The following is an 18235-nucleotide window of genomic DNA, read 5'->3' on the forward strand; positions in this document are numbered from 1 at the left end:
GACAGGTTTGGTTGATTTGCACTCGTTATCATGCAGGCTGCTATACAGCACTAGTAATATGAGAACTAATGAAGCAGCAGTTGCTTTGCTCAAATCATTCCCCATCCTTCCCTTCCAGTGGTTGCCTGACTTAAAAAGAGAGGCCCTGAAGGCACAGAACATGCTGGATTCCCAAGGTCCACATATCAGGGCATCCCTTATGCAGCTGTCAAACCTCTCTAACTCTTGCTGCAACATCCAGCAAAATGCACAGCTACTTCTGAAATATTTTGACATATCATTACCTTTACAATACAGCTTAGATTTCAAACAGCTTTTGAGCACAAGTTGATTTATAGGCAAACAGACGTATGTTTTTTTCACCAAAAAGGAAACAACTTGATTTCTTTATTAATCAGTCTTTCCAAAGATGTTGTTGAGATGTAACTAAATAATTCAATACAGTATCAGGAAGTAAGAGAGTACTTAAGGACTGGAGGCCTCTTTTCTAAAAGAAAACTGCAGCTAAGACCTGAGGCATGGGATATAAATTTAATACTTATTTTGATAACTTGAAGGCAAATAAGGTTTCCTTTGCAAATACTGGCTTACCAAATAGGCATGCAAATACTCTTGGGTAAACACTCAGTACAGCATACTGAAAGTATGAGTTATGAATATACTACAAAATAAAAGGAGCAGATGTGTATCTCTGGTGTTCATTGGAACAGCGAGCCTTCTGACTGCAGACATGCAGCCACTTGGACAATTTTGGTACGTGTTTACACCACTGGAAAAGCACAGAGAGAAAGGATGGCAAGACAAATGATGCTGTGAGCAAAACCTAGGTGCACCAGGAAAAAATGCTTGCAGCCTGAAAGGGAGGTACAGGATGGTATATTTTCCAGACTAAGGAAGAGGTTATACCACATAGACCAATGAGTGAAAAGAAGAGCAGCAAAGCAAGACATTAAATCTTCTGCGTTGTCTCACAAAGAATCATAGAATCATTAAGGTTGGAAAAGACATATAATATTAAGTCCAACCATTAACCCAGCAGTACTGTGTTCACCACTAAACTGTATCCCCAAGTGCCACATCCACATGCCTTTTGAATCATCTGTTTCACTTCTGAATTTGGCACTCTATGTCTGTGACCTTGGAGCAGAAAACAACTCTTAGACTAAAAGATCAGGAGGTGCATTTCTTCTTGTGAACTACACAATAACCCCAGATTTAGTAATTTCCTCTTCTGCCCAAGTAACTTGAAAATAAATTTGATTCACGTTATTTCTGACTAACACAAAATATGCCAATGAAAATCTCATGCAAGTCTCTTAAAAAGCCAGTATCTTAGAATTAGTAATCTTATAAGTCCTCTAATCACTTAGCTAGTAAATCACCCCATACCCACACACAACACCTTTCAACAAGTTTATGATTGCATGCAGAACCTTCATATATATATATACACAGATAGTATATTGTATATATATTGCATGTATAATGTGTGTGTGTGTGTGTGTGTGTATATACACACCTAAAGGGAAGGTGCAAAGAGGACAAAGCCAGACTCTTCCCAGGGTTGCCCAGTGCCAGGATCAGAAGCAATGGGCACAAACTGTAATGGAGGAGCCTCTATCTGAACAGGGAACACTTTGGCACGTGAGGGTGGCCTGACACTGGCTCAGGTTGACCAGAGAGCTTGTGAAGCCTCCATCCTTGGGCATCCTTGGTCATGATTGAGCTGGGACAGCTGTATAAACTGACCTCCATTTCTATCTCAGCCATTCTGCTTCTGTAACTCTGTGATTTGTCTGTACACTATATAGTGATATAATGAAAGGCTGGGTCTTGCAAGTATAGCAGAGGAAGTATTTGGAGAGAAAACAGTTTTCTAGAAAAATACAGAGCTAAATGAGCTTACAAAATTCAGGGTGTGAAATTCCTTAACACCTGTTAGTTTAAAAATATATAATTTGGTTTATATAATAGAAAATCTGATATTGGGCAGAGAACTAACACATATATGCTCTTGCCTTTATGAATTTTAATGTAATATAATCATGATAGAAATCAGTATTACCTGAAGAAAAGTAGAAAAAAACAGCACAGTGTCAATTCTTGCAGTGAAAAAATACACACAGCTATTGTTCCTTAAATATAAAGCAGCAAGAAAACAAACAAAAACAAAACTATATTTTTAAAACTTAAGGAATAGAAATCTCCCACATGAAAATAAGGATGAAGCGAGGAGCAGTGAGAGGTATCCCTTCCAGAGCCATAAACAAATGGAGAGAATAAATGCTTTTTTTATACTTTAATAACTTATCAGGAGATTTAGAATCCTTTGTTTTAAAGCATTTTCTTCTTCCTGTTATTAATACTGATGGCAATGCTTCTGTGAGGTTTTTGACACTTGTTTGTAACTTTATGTGGGATTTTAATTTTTGTTTGGGGGGGAGCTCTCATCTCCAAGTATTTATTTTAAAACATTTACAAACTAATCAGTAATGCACTCTGCTGAACATTCTGGGAACATGTAATTAACACAAAACTTGATTCTATTGTAAAAGCTTGATACTTCAGAGACCAACTTTCAGCTGCCTTTTATTATACTCATGTAGCTGTTACCTGTACTCTGTCCACCTCCACATTGGTTTTCTTAGATTTGGTAATCTTGTCCCTGTTTCCTTAGGCTGCTCCTGATGACTTACCGGTATTTCTAGGCCCCATTTTGCTGATTTGTGAACAGTGTTTTCCAGTGCTCATTTCCTGGACTGGACTGAACAGGGCAAAGGATGTCATTGGTATTGACAGGGCACCTGCTGTATGTGGGGGATGCTGACACCCTCACAAATCATGTACAAAAACCTTGGCTCCCCTTGTCCTTACACTTCCACAGCTCATGCCTTGAACACAGACCCGCCTCAGTTCAGAACACACAGGCTGTGGGGCTGATGCAGATGGACTCTGCTCTCTTCTGATGAAGCTCCCCTGCCTTTGCCCTCTGCCCTCATTCTCTGTTCTGCAGCACAGTGACCAGTGTGCCTTTGCAGTCAGCTGCACAATCCTATGATGCCAACATAAAATACATACTGAGAGCTATGGAGTGGCTCTGTTAGGGTTGATGTGTTTGTTTTGCCAAGTGATGCACATTTGTGGCATTAACTGAACATTGCGAAGAAGCAAACTTAACCTTCTGGGAAATCATGTAAGAAGGAGTGCTTTTACTCATCTTGAACTTTCTGCTGTAATAATGTTTTTCTCATTTACCACAGAACGTTCTGAACCAACTGGGAGAAGTTTTTAAGATGTTTGTCTTGTCAGAATAAATTTCTTTAGTGAGTTTATAACTAATTCTGCACTCTACTATTATAAGCAATATAAGTTTACCTTCAACTGGCACCTCAAATTTGATACAAATTTTAAAGTCAAGACCCTTCACACTTTTTGCTATAAAGAGCACCTTGTTTTCTTTTTCAGATTAAAAATGTTTAAAGTAAATAAACGTTTGCAAAGAGGATATCAAATCTGACTTTGCATTATAGCAAGAAAAACAGCAGCAGTGTCCATTCACTCTGAGAAGCTTTACAGCTCAAGGAAATGAAAGAATTCCTGCTTCAGGCTCAAATTGTGATGGGGCTGCTCAGAAGGAGACCAAAAACTTGGCTTCAAATAAATTTAAAAAACAAGAAAAAAAAATTAGAAAAAAACCCCACGCCACCGGGAATCAGTGCTGCTGCTTCTGAAGGGGAGAAGTTAGCCTGCTTAGCCTTTCTGCCGTGAGCCGGGAGCCCTTTACTGACGGGAGCCGGGCACTCCGCCCCTGCCTGCCCGAGCATCTCTGCGGAGGAACAGCGGCCCCGAGCGGCCACACGGGACAATTCTGCGGGCATCCCCGAAAACACCTGCTCACAGCATTTAACAGCTCCCAGTCGGTTGCCAAATATAAAAACAAACCAAAAAAAAATTTATCTTTAAACCACCACTTTGTAGAAACACCTCGTTTTAGTTTCCCATTCAGACCTCGGAGAAAATTCCATTAAGCTCAAAGCGTGGATATGAATTTGGTATCTATTTTGGGAAAACATGCAGAAACCTGGAAATTTAAACCTGGATCCAGCAGAAGAAGTCAAAGGAAATTAATTATGTGTGCACAAACAAGAGACCTGGAAATAGCACAGATTACACAGACTACAGTCATTTTAATCTCTTGGTTTTCATATGGCTTGGTTGCATAGCCCACTACAGTGTACCACTCCTAGAGCTAATAGTAAGTAATCTTCATTTCTTGCTAATTTTTCTTAGAAAAAATATTGCTTTATCTCTGCTCAGTTTTTCTGCTACCCAGATGCTCTGTTCAGTGAGGTCTTAGAACTTGCTTATGAAAGCTGAAGTCCTCTTTGACAAATTGCATTTTTTGGCAGAACCAAGCTTGCCAGGCTGTCAGACTGAGACAGCTGGAATGAGGGATTTTTCAAAACATTCAGGAATGATAGATAAATTATGTCATGAAATAACATCATATTGAGGCATAGCACTATAATATATAAATTCTCATGAAATTACAACAGTGCAAGCATTCTTGCCTGAGAAAAGACTTCACCATTTTAAATCTACCCCAGACTGGAAACGAAACAGATTTGATCACAATCCAGTTTTATCTTCTGATGGATTCTGCATCATAAGGTGGAAAGTCACCTTATGATGACTTTCCAAATGCCTGGATTCCTATAAAACATTGCTTTATATAACATAGAAAAAGTCTTCTACAATTTTTCACATGTTTAACAATCACACTAACACACAGCAGAATTCACTGAAGGAGCTTTTTACAATCCCTCATAAACAGAGAAGGAAATTAAATATTTTAATGCTGTTATATGAAGTGATTATCCTTCATCATCTGGGAAAATGCTCTCAGTTCTGATCATCTAATTCCTTTGGATACAGCAGAATTTAACAGAGATCTTTGTAGAAGTTGGGATATTCCAAGAAATCAGTGTTATAAAACAGTAAATTATTTCACAGATCCATGCTAAAGCTAAAGCTTAAATTCTGTCCCAACAGGTAACAATATTCTAAAACCTGCTTGGCACAGTTTAAATTCTTACAACACAAACTACAAACATAGGGTTTTAGAGAGGATGTGATATAATTTGAAGAATGTAGAGGGACACCTAATAATGACCACTTCTCTGGGATTATATATAAAAAAGGGTATACATAGTTTATATGTAAAAAAGTAGAGACAAAAACCAAAACAATTTGGTTTGTAACTATCAATTTGTATATATTTAATAAATATAAAAGAGAAGTCTTTTTTTGGTACAGTTTTGAACTGCCTGAGACACCTTTTGTTCCCATTTTTATCAGATCAATTTCCTCGCCCCACCTTTAAAGTGGGAAAACTTTATCAAAACTGGCAAACCCGTCTTTGACTCTTGTTATTCTTTCTGAAGAATTTTAATAAGATTAAGCAAACATCAGTGTGGGATAAAATTAAGCATTCATTGTTTTCTTCATTTTTTTAAATTCAGATTTTATGTGAAGGTATAAGAATTTCTACTTAAATAAACAGACTACAAATACAGAGAGAGAGAAATAACAAAGAGATGGATAGATACGTGATTCTCAGATATCTTAAAATCTACTTACAGAAATTTAAGCCTGGAAGTTAAAGCTTAACATAAATACTCTAACTAAATTCTGAAATAATTTCTCCAATCAACGAATATGTCAAGTTTGTTCTTATTATGTACACACAACAGCTCCATTACAGGTACCATGTGATTTCCAAAACAGATTATTTCCCATTTTCTTATAACCAGGAGAACAGACTGATGCCAAGTTTCTATTCCTCTAGTGTTCTTTTATCAAGTTTTGCAGGTAATTTTTTTTCTGTTCCCTGGACAACTGTCCTTTTTTTTACCTGGTTAAAAGAGCAATTTTAAACCCCAAGACATTAAAGCACTGGAAGGAAAAGAAAATGGTATGAAAATGTCTTTCAAAATGCTTTTAAATTTCAATTCCAAGCTTAGATGTAGCTTTTCCATACTTCACCAAATGAATTCAGGTGACTGAACTCAGAGAATTTAGCAAAGAATTGCATTCCTACTATCAGCAACTTGCAGTCCTTCCAAGTGCTTCGTCCAGTGACCTTAACAACTCAGAGTGCTGAGGACTGATTGAAGCAGGCTCTGACTTCATGAAGCATGGTCTGACTTCTCAAAATATTTAAAATCAGCACTTGCCAACTGCAGTGTAGTGAGCACCATTACACTTCATTATTTCTGAATTTAATTTTTTCTTTCCTCTTTTCAAATAGAATTGAATATAATCACTTGAAAGGATATTATCAAAGAAGGCATCACAGAGTAACATTTATAAAATAAACAGTATTAACTTGTCATAACTTGGTGTTAATAAAAAAATTAGACTATTACAGTGTATAAAATACAGAGTAAATGTGAAGTAGATATGGAGAGGAAATATGTTGGAAGTTTACTTAGAATATAAAAGGAAATACTATTAAGAAGATCACGTTCAGGAAATAATATCTATTACAACATCATACAGCTTTTTATTTTTTATATTTTTTTTTATTACAAAGTCAAATATGCAAGCCTTGGCAGAAAAACAACCCCTAATTAAAAATATTTGTAGTTGTAATTGCATTTATCTGAAAGTATCCCTGTATATTGTAAGGACCCCATTCAGATTCCAAAAATAGACATCCAACGCCATTTGAAACAGATTATTGTTTTTAATATATCCACATGGATCCAGCAGATATGACACGTCTTCCTGGGACAGCAATTGGAGGCCAGATAGGATTTCCATTTTGGAAGCTTGAGACCATGCATATTAAATGACACCATTTATCTATATTTGGTCAATTGATTCAAACTTGAGTCATACATCAAATAATTGAGAATAATTACCAACTGAAGTTTCTCAATCAGGCAATAAGGAAGCAATTCTATATACATAAATGAATAACAAACCATTATAAAGAGGGTTATAATTAAAGGTGATACTGCATCAAGTTTGAAAGTCTAATTAGGAGTCTAAAATTGTTTCCTGATAAATGTGTGAGCTCCATTCCATCCCCAATTAGTTGAAAATTTTCAGTTAAACCACCTCTGTTGATTTTTAAACCTATAATTGAAGACTCTCGTCAACAAATTTCCAGCTTTAAGCAGTAAGTAACACCACCTCTTCACTCCTGCATTCAAGATAATCCTGCATAAGAATGAGGATGGTTGGTCATTTGAAAATGGTTATTCACCCAGAGGGTGGATGGACACTGGACCAGGATCCCCAGGGAGGTGGCCACAGTACGAGCCTGACAGAGCTCAAGAAGCTTTTCAATGCTCTCAGGCACATGGTGTGACCCTTGCAGATGGTGCTGGGAAGGGCCATGATTTGGACTTCAATGATCATTGTGGGTCCCTTACAATTCAGCACATTCTGTGAAGGTAAAACTCCAGATTAAAGCATAATTTAACAAACATTGATGTTGCACTAATTCTCTGAAGGCAAGCTTTTGTCTCCAGGCAGTTAGCCATTCTGCCTCCCATTCATGTAGCCTTACACACTTACTATTCCAGTTACATTCTGCAGGCATTGGAAAGGATGCATGAGACATGAGCTTACCTGGTGTGCACTTCACCATAACATTTATGTAAAGTTGTGGAGCTACTTGTGATAGTAATCCTGGTTACCATCAGCAGAGAGAAACAGACATTCTAGGATATAACACATCTTAATCTATCACAGATACAAGACTAGAAGAACCACACCTTTTCTTCAGTAGACTATAAGACAACTAGCTCTAATGAAAACAACGGAGTTATAGAGTCATAGAATGGTTTGTGTTGGAAGGGACCTTTAAAATCATCTAGTACCCACATACCTGCCATGGGTGGGAGCACCATCCAGTACACCAGGTTGCCCAGGACCCCATTCGACCCGGCCTTGAACACTTCCAGAATGAGGCATCCACTTCTTCAGGAAACCTGTTCCAGAGCCTCACTACCCTCACAGGGAAGAATACCATTACACAATTTACTCAAATAAATCCTACCTCTGCTACCAAAGAGACACTTTAAACTGTTACAGTGAAAATTTCATTGTTGACACATTCCTGGTTGCAGCTCTAAAGAAGACAAATGTTGATTTACAAGGATGAATAAAACAAACTGCAACACCTCTGAGGCAACTGCTGCTTTCCCTTTGGCTAAAGGATGTATTATTTTCTGTTGTATTTTAAGGACCCTGGCTGTATCTATATGACACACTGAAGTAAAACCCTTTGAAGTTATTACATTCTATCAGGTAGCTAATATGTCTTTAAAAAATACTCTAAATGTGTTTACAGGCTAGAGACTAACAATCTGTCAAGCAATTCATGCTTCTGAAGTCTCTAATATGGTACATACATTTGGTAGGATTTCTTTTTCCCCAAGGAAAAAAGCAGTGGCAGTCCTGATTACATCATGTTAGAAAAATTGCCTCTCCAGCTTCTTGGCTGCATTAAACAAATGATACTACTGTACATTATGTAAACACTTGTAAAAATGTCAGTGGAAATTAAACAAGTTTTTTCAACCTCTTGAGGAAGATTTCTGCAGGTATTTCTCAATATAAAGTATTAGGGCTGCCTAGAAAACAACCACTCTCACAACTTGCAAAGTCTGATTTCTTTCTGCACTGAAATGAGCTGAATAAAATGAAATAGTGTAGAAAAAAATCACTTATGGGGCAGGTATCTGCTCAGCTCTCTCCTTACAATGTTCTTACTCTCCCTACAAGAGCCAAACACAACACACAAAAAATCCTCCTTTGTCACAATGTGACACAAAATGAAAAGCTTTGACATGCATCAGAACATGATTGGGAACAAGAAGATAATGGCACAGAACTTAGAGGGGAAAAATACAGCTGCTACTCTCTGGAGTAGCAGTTGGATATACCGTCAGTATATCCAACCTCCCCCACACAATACAATCTAAAGTGCTAAATGGAGGGTGGAATGGAGATGTCCCAGCCAAGCTCTGTCAAAACCCTTCAGAAGAAGGAACTCAGTGGTACTTTCCAGCTGATAAGCCACACAGCAGCTGAAATCCACAGGAGATAAAGGAAGATGTCCTACTGTTGAACTAGCAACCATGACAAAATCACTCTCCTTGGACTGACACACATCACCATCCCAAAGTCATCTCAGGTACTATATAGAGATATCTGCCCCCAGAGTACAAGCACCCTCACTGAATTAGATGTACTTGTAAAGCCACACAAGCTCCACCTAAAACATAAAGAAATGGTAACAAAAGTTAGTTAAGAATGGGGAGAAGTTGACAGAAGACTCCATCATAGCTTCTGGAAACAGCTGAACCTGTCTCCATTGTAGGAACATCATTTGGTAAGAACTGTGTTCTCTATGTGCTGGATGATTGTCCCAGGCTTGCTCTCATTGGGGAATAGTATAGTATAGTGTTTTGAACTAGTATACTGCTTTGAACATACTCTTGCAGCCAGATACTATCACTGGCAATCCTCAAAAAAAATTCACAATTTTACTAATGAAGAGTGTTTTTCTGTAAAGTGTTAATGTGAGTCCTTCCAGGGAATGATAACCAATGAGCGGTTATCATTCCCTGGCAGCAAGTGTGAGACCCAGGAGGGAATTTCTCTTTTTTGCATGTGACCCTGAATGAAACAATGAAACTGTCCTCTGATCCAGCAGGACTGCTTACTGAAGGCACAAAGTGTCCCAAAACGACACCAAGAGCCAAGTTGGGCACAAGAGTCTCAGCTTTCCTGACAGACAAATCAAACACTAAGGGTTTGAGTCAGTCTCCCCTTTTCACTGACAACATACCAACAGTCTGCACAAGAAGGAATATCTGAGGAAGCCGAATACACTCTATCCCTTAAAAATAAAAGAGCATTCAACACAGGCCCAGAAGTCAGAAATTCTCGTATCTTCAGTCTATAAACTTGTGCTTAGGATATGCATCCATGTTCTTTTCTCAAGCAGGAAAATTATTCACAACATCTTTACCATCCTCATTATTCACTCTCAGCTGCTGTTAATTTAGTAGAACAGCAGACAGAACTTAAAATTTTAATTTCTTTCACAGTTTTAAATATCGGGGAGGGGAAGGAAAGATAATTTGCGATGGTGTTTTTACAGACCCAGATTATTATAATGAGCCAGTCTGCTATGCAGGCACTAGCAGACAGTAGAAAATACCTGTGCTACTTTTGCCAGAAAAGAAAATATTATGTGAAACAAATTGTCCTACTACAACAGTGGTTTGGACCATATAATTTAGTCTTTGTACCCATGTTCTCCTACAAGTGACATACAGTGAATTATCCAATATTAAAAGAGTAGCTACAAAGAAGTCACAGACTAAATTTTTCACAAAGGACCACATAGAAAAGGTAAGGTAAGGGGTAATTGGTACAAGCTAATCCTGGGGAGAATCCATATGAACACAAGAAGAATCCAGGAAAGACTGGACCAGAAAGTCCTGGAGGTCCCTCCCAACCTAGTATTATATGATCTCAGCTAATGATGAATCTGAGTTTTAATGATCCCTAAATAATCAAGAATCTAAATCTAAACACATATTTTTAAGATATTTTTGAAGTAGCTTTAGCTGTTCTTTGTATAACTGTTTTTAAAATTGAAGTTGTTATCTCTTTGGAATTTTGTAATTTCACCCTCAAACCAAGCATCTCGACATTCACAGCACTCCGAAGACCTATGAATTCTCTCCATAAAATCTGCCACTGCTGTCCAGGCTAATTTAAATTATGCCTTTTTCCTCTTAGGAGATCTTCTGAAATTAGAATCTTGTCAGTTGATTGGCAATTGGCATGAAGCCAGGATATAATTCTCTGGTATGCACCATTAAACCTCACAGTGAGGATTAATTAGTACTGCAAAAGCACTTTGGAAATGAAATGTGCTGTGTACTAAATAATTATTATTTTTATTATTATAACACTAAGAAAATTAGCAAGTGACTAAAAGACAGTTTACAAGACCTCCCACTGAAATATACATTAGGTGGCCAATTTCTGAGAGATCATCCAAATAACATTATCCACCTCTATATACATCTAAATCTGTTTCTGTAAGGTGTCATAATGGATCAGCACTGGTAATATATCTGGGTTTGGACATGAGATCTGTGAAGAAAATTAAATTTGCCAAGTAATTCACAAGACTTTCTTATGATAGGGTTTTTTGCCTATTATCTGCTGTAGCCATATATATGAATATGTGGGCAAACATAATTTGTGGATATCCATGGAAAATATGCTGCAAAACTCACTTTGATTAGTCACTTTTCTTTAATAACTAAATCAGGAGCTTATTCCCAAAATATTCCTTACAACATCAAGCACAATATGTGCTCAGATCTCACAGGTTTCATACAAAATCCAGACTTCTTTCATACTGACAAAAAACAGACTTCACATGCTTCAGACAATATCTCTCCTCAGAGGCTAAATGACTCACCTTAGGTTTTTGTGAACAATATGGACTGATTTAGAGCCATCTTCATTATCTGAAGCAGTACTTACAATATACTTAGGTGCATACCCAAAGCTGAATGTGTGATTTCATAATCATGCTCAGCTATCACTTTGAAGACTTGCTTCATAATTATGGAAGTTAGGAACCAACTTCGTCAAGAGCTGCTAATCCTTGTTTCCTTACTCAGCAAAAGGAAAGCTGATTATGCATTTGCAAACTCTAGTGTAATAAATGGCAGTGAGATATAAATAAATTCACACAGTGGGGCACAGTAGAATCCTGAACATAATCTGGATGAAAAATGCAATTTTGAGGCTCTGCTTCACACAGATGTTGTCCCATATATTTTTCTTCATATTCTTCAAACTGTGTGGCAATGCAAAAAACAATGCAGAATGGCCCAATCTGTCTTTCTGTTGCATAATCTAAGCCTTAGGTCCAGAAAGGCGTGGTTATTTTCTCATTAAACAAGTATGCATAAAGATAAATTCTGCTTAGGCCTTTTGTTTGTCTTCTGCTTTCTAACAGACAGACTGCTTTCTAAGGTATGTATTGCAAATTAATGGAAGCAGTAATCCAGTCATTTTTAGACACCATTAACCAGTTCTCTGGTTAAACAGGGGCAATTGCACGTGCAACACAGAAGTCTCCTTCTGTGTTGTGATGGAAGTTAGGTAGGAAGCACATTCAGCACACTCTGTGGAAGAAAATATGAGTGGATATCAAAAGCCACACGAAATGCAGGTCTGGATCTATGACAGCAGGTGAAATTTGTAAGGGTAATGTATAGTTACAGAGCATTGAAAAGACCAAATGGAATCCCATTCCATTTAAATATAAATCCCATTATTTATATTAGTTTTGAGGACTAGAAGGCAGACTGCTGCTCTTCACAGACTCATGCTGTTCATCCAGGTTAAATCTTGGGGAAAAAATGCACACAACCTCTTGCTCATAACTTTCCTGCCCCTAAAAGCTTCTTCAGAAATGAAAAGATTACTCATCACTGACTTTACTTCGATCTCAAGAGAGAGAGGCCTTTACACACTTTGTAAATCCACAATAAAATTTCTAGAATAATTTGGTATACAATAAACCTTTGGTTGATCATTAATATGCTCATTTCCTCCATATTGTCAGTGATAATTAAACTAACCATTCCAAAAAGATTCCTAACCTTGCCCATCTCCTCCATCCTCATTAAATTGCTTGTTAGATTTAATTTCTATCACTGTCTTACATAATATTTATCCTACATATTTCCTCTGTAGTTTGGAAACAATTCTTCTTCAACTTTCATTTGCTAATGGGAATAATTGATCCTTATCCTCTTCTGAGCATTTCTTCAGGGATTTGTTCTTCCCTGGTTATTTATTTAATTTGAGATTCAAAGTGCATAATAAGTAGAATATCCTGGCATGGAATATTAAGTCAAACACTGTCGAAATCCTGACTAAAATCTCAGTGTTGCAAGGTGCTAAATGACTTCCACAACAGGAAAAGGGCTCAGGTCGTTTTTCAGAGTCTAAAAACATTTGAAAATATCCTGCATCAAAGATATTTTTGTTGTATTTGGCTGTTTTTCAGTCCTGTGTCAGGGATATTTTTCTCAGATTAGGCTCAGATACATGTCAAAAAAATTTGGGGGCATTTTACCAAATCAAAGTAATGGATTCAGATAGATGAAAGATATCTGTAACTGGTATCAATAATAATGAAATAAAAATTAAACTCCCTTAACTTTCTTTGAGCTACATAATTCTTTTGTTTATGAAATTCTTAAAGCAAAATATTTTCACAGAAAGAAAGTTGGAATAATACCAATCCTTGAAAAATAATTGTCATTGCAAATTCTGTAACTATCATTTTCTTTCTTAACCTGAGTTTTAAGAAATCAAAGGAAATAATTTCTAAAGTAAGGAAAATTCCGTTTGCTAATTCTAAAAGGCCAATTCAAAATTAATACTGCATTCAATTTTCAAGAATATTTTTGAAGAAGTTTAGAAGTCTATGCATATATCATATAAACAACTTCATAAACTTGCTTCCAAGCTGTTTAAAAAGTCTAACTTGTGTGATTATTTGTATTTTAGTTCATTTTCTAGACCACTGAATCATTCTATATCAAAATTAAAAATGGTTGCTGAACATTTGAAGTACAGTAATGACCCTGCCACGTCTTCTTGTGCACATGCCCTGACTGTGGCAATTCATAACTACTTATTAACATTCGAAATTCCATCTTTCAGTACTGGTGTAAATGATTCCAGCTTACAATGTCTTCTTGAAATCCATTTCACAAAGCAGAAAGTTATACAATTATTTGGGTTATAAGGAGATTCAGAAAGCCCTCTCCTCGAACCCCCACTCAAAGAAATAATTTGACACCTGTCTCTCAAAAAGGCAAAGCTTTGTAAAATGAATCAACCCGTTGTATTTTATCCCAGCTACTGAAGAGTAGGGCAGGAACCTAAAAAATTCAGTAATTCTACATCTTGAGAGTGTATTGGCAGAATGGAAGTGGTGTAATCAAGCCAGTCTAGCCAAAGGGACACATTCCTTTCAATGAGACTTTTTGCACCTTGAAACTCATTCAGAATTGGCCCTTCAGCTGGCAAAGTAGACAGGCTGAAAGACAGGTTTCCACAAACTAACCTCAAAATATCATGTTCAATATACTTCCTTCCATACAGGTGAATGAAAAATAAATTGTATAAAATATTTGAAACTTTTAAAATTATTTTGAAAAGTTGTGTTTAAATACTACAATGCTATGCTTACTCTCATACTATAATGCTTCTATACCTTACTTTCTATACTCTTACTACAGTTCTAACATACATCTAAAACCCAGAAGCTAATACAATAATTCCAGTCAACAATATGACAGGTTATGATGTAAAACAGCTTCAGTGTAGTTTCTGAAGAATAAACAAAAAATCACTCTTTGGTGTGGGTGCTGTCTCCTAATATCAGGCAGACAAATGAGAAGCATAACATGGCAAGTCAGCCATTGAAGTTCTATTTACAAAATTTGAAATTAAAATTGAGGCTTTCAGAGACTTGTTTAAATGGCCTAAGTTCTAAATTGTTCTTTGTCTCTCCACAGTCATGGCATTTCTGCACATTATTTTACTGAGTTACCCAAGAATGTGACATCACTTGATAAGGATGGCATGTCTTTCCCTGAATTTTTGTCTTTTAACTCCAAATTCATAGAATCACAGAATGGCTTGAGTTGGAAGGAACCACCTAGTTTTCACCCTCCCCTGCCATTGTCCAGGACCCCTTCCACTTGACCAGGTTGCTCAGAGCTCCATCCACCCTGGTCTTGAATAACTTCAGGGATGGGGCATTCACAGCTTCTCTGGACATCCTGTCCCAGTGCCTCACCAACCTCATGATAAAGAATTTCTTCCTAATATCTAATCTAAACCCACTCTCCTTTGAAAGCCATTCCATCTTGTCCTATCCCTATATACCCTTGTGAAAAGTCCCTCTCCAGACCTCTTGTAGCCTCCTTTTAGATAGTGGAATGCTACTCTAAGTTTTCACTTTTGCAAGGCAAGTAAAATCTTAATGCTGAGAATTTCACAGGCATTAACATAAAGATTTTCCCCAAAAGGCATAAGAAAATTATTATTGATTCAAAATGTCCTCTAGAAAAGTACATACTTCCTTCACAATTTCACACATGTTCTCATTTTCCAGACATTTTGGGTTCACCAGGATTTAATGTATCTTTCTGTTAGTGAACAACACTCAGTGCAGTACTTCTACAGCAGCCTCCAAGATTATGTATCCCTGTGCCATGACAGTAACACTGAGAGTGATTGTCACTGCTTCAATGACAATGAGGGTTACTGTCATTGCAGACCATCCCAGACTGTGACTGCAGAATCACATTTATCATTACTTATTATCATTATTCTCATTACTCATTACATATTATCATTACTCTCTCCTCTACAGCCCCACCCAAGCTTTCCTGTGTAAACCTGTTTCAACTGCAGTCAGCAGTGCAAATTTCTTAATGATTGATGTAGTTAAATTACTGAAGGGAAAATAAAATCTTCGTTGCACCTTTGCTTTCACTGTCCTGCCTGAATTTTACTTCCTGGATAAAACAGGCAGTACATCTTCAGAAGCTGAAAGGAGGAAATAACACAGTGGTAAACAAGTGCAAATAAATGACTGATTTGAATCCTTATATTTGTAAGGAATCAACGAGCCCATCATGCACACCAAGCTCCCCCTACATATTTAGCTTTTGTTATTAGATATTGTATTCCAAATGCATCCTAGACACTGACTGAAAACCTCAGATTGATCTTTACTGGGGGGTAAAAAAGACATCTGGATTGATTTACATCAGCTAAAAAATGCTTTTCCTTTTTAAGTAATATGGGATGTATTGCAATGGTACAGTGGTATGTATCCTTTACTGTTGAGCTACTTCCATGAATAACTACCATATTTCATAAGATATAAATTATTACTAACCCCAGGCTACAGTAATTCATGAATTCCAAAGCTTTTTAATTTAATATGCATATTTTATGTATTTGAGGATGAAAAGCACACTTTTTAGACTGACTCTGTTTTGATTTACACCCTTAGCATCATGTCTGAGAAATGTTATTTCACACACAGAGGGAGGGAAATTATCACTGTATAATGTAAATATTGTATATATGGATGTGCAAAAAATAGATTGTTTCTTTTCACATATTATCAATGCCTCTCAGTGCACAACTTTGGGGATTTCAGATAAAAAAAGGAAAACTACTAATTGAAAAAATGTAAGAAGACATGGTTATGGAGTTTAAGATATGATGCTTATACAAAATGATTGTGACTAAACACAAGGGGTACCTAATTACCTTCATAATTTGACTGTGTGCTACTGCTAAAAATACCTAAAAATACTGCCTTCAAATGAGACCGTGAGTGTATACAATACTGGTGTTGTGAAAAATGCTCCATTTGCACCAGAGAAATTCATCAGTGATAATTCAGATCACCACAAAATGATTTGGGTATAATTACTCTTTGTGAAGGAATAGAGCTTTCTGCCATGAGAAAAATTCTTCTCCATGCCATAATTTAATACACATTCTTTTAAGTATTTAGAAGCATTATTTTAAAATGCTAAAGTATTTGTAGGGTTTTATTTAAATTAACACAAAAATCAACAGTTTTACAACTAAGTTTTATCAAGACATGATGCAAATTGACATTTCATTTTTAAGTGCCAGTTCAATGTAAAAATTTTGTAAAGTTTTTACTTTGTGTTTCCTTCTCTTTAAGTTGATGCAGTCTTCCTATAAATTTCTATGATGGTAGGAACTAAATGTAGTTTGGGGATCTTTCCTGATGGAAGGGAAATAGAATACTGCTTCACTCCAAGCAGAGGCCAGGGAACAAAATGAGGATGCCAACCTATGGTGGCAGCTTTAACTTCAGCTAGAAGTCAAAACTCACTCTTTCACTTACTATCCAGCTCTACAGCTAAATGAAACAGATTGTTAACAAAAGCTTGTTCAGAGCACAAATTAAAGGATGGTATCTGGGGATAGCAGTGCTGGGAGGCACATGTTGCTTAGTCCTCAACCACAACAATAACAACAGCTATTCTATTCTATTCTAACAACTTCTATTAAGAAGTGGGGAGAACCACTTGGGAGAGTCATCTGTTAACTGTCAAGGGTGAGCAGCATCAGCAGGAACCGTCCAAGTACAGGCTATGATCACCTGCACAGACAATACATTCTCATCTCCTTCCTTATCTGAGAATTTATTCCATCACGCCTCCAGCCAAATACACTGGTCAAATAGCAAGGAACAGAAACATAAAATCTCACTCTTCATTGTCCATCTGCCAGCAAGAAAAAGCATATTTTCTTTTCGCTGTTGTCAGAGAGACAACCTCAGCAGGTTCAAGCAAGTTCTTGATTGATCATTCAGAAATGAGCAACCTCCTTGAACTGTCAGTAATTCACACCTGAAAGACACATATCGAAGTGACCACTTCACCATCTTTATGTCTTACAAGGAGGCAGAGAGCCTAAGGGCAAGATTCTCCTAAGTAGCGGTGACTTTGGCATTCTTAGTGTCAGATGGACATTGTGTCAGCTCACATGTAGCTACCCAAGCCACTTGATAAGTATTACTGTGGGAATTTGAATGTCACAACAGAAAGGGAGCAGAAACAAGAGCTGAGACTAGATCTTTTCACTGAAAGAAACTACACAGCATAGATTTACTAGATAATACTAATTCTTTCGTTAATTCTTTATTCACACATATTTCTTCTCTTTTTGCTAGTCCTACTTTGCCTATTTTATAGAATTAAGAGTTGCTTAAGGGAAATGTTTAAAAGGGAAATGTCTGGTATTCACATACAAATATTTAAAAATATTTGTATGTGAATACCAGAGACAAAACATAGAAAATTAAGTCTTAGCATGCATTTGTATATGCACAGAGATACTGGACACCTCTGGTCAGTGAGGAAGAGAAAGAGACATGATCTTTGTTCATTAGCATGGTGACAGCCACATGATGGCTTGGGAATTTAGAGTGGAGGCTTTAACAGAAACACTTTTCTGGTTATAAGTCCAGCTGAGCTTGAGGCAGAAAGTCTTTGCCAGCCCAAAAGTCTGAATCACAGATATCAGAATCTCTTACTTG

This window comes from Poecile atricapillus, chromosome 3 (genome assembly GCF_030490865.1).
Source record: "Poecile atricapillus isolate bPoeAtr1 chromosome 3, bPoeAtr1.hap1, whole genome shotgun sequence".
NCBI lineage: Eukaryota > Metazoa > Chordata > Aves > Passeriformes > Paridae > Poecile > Poecile atricapillus.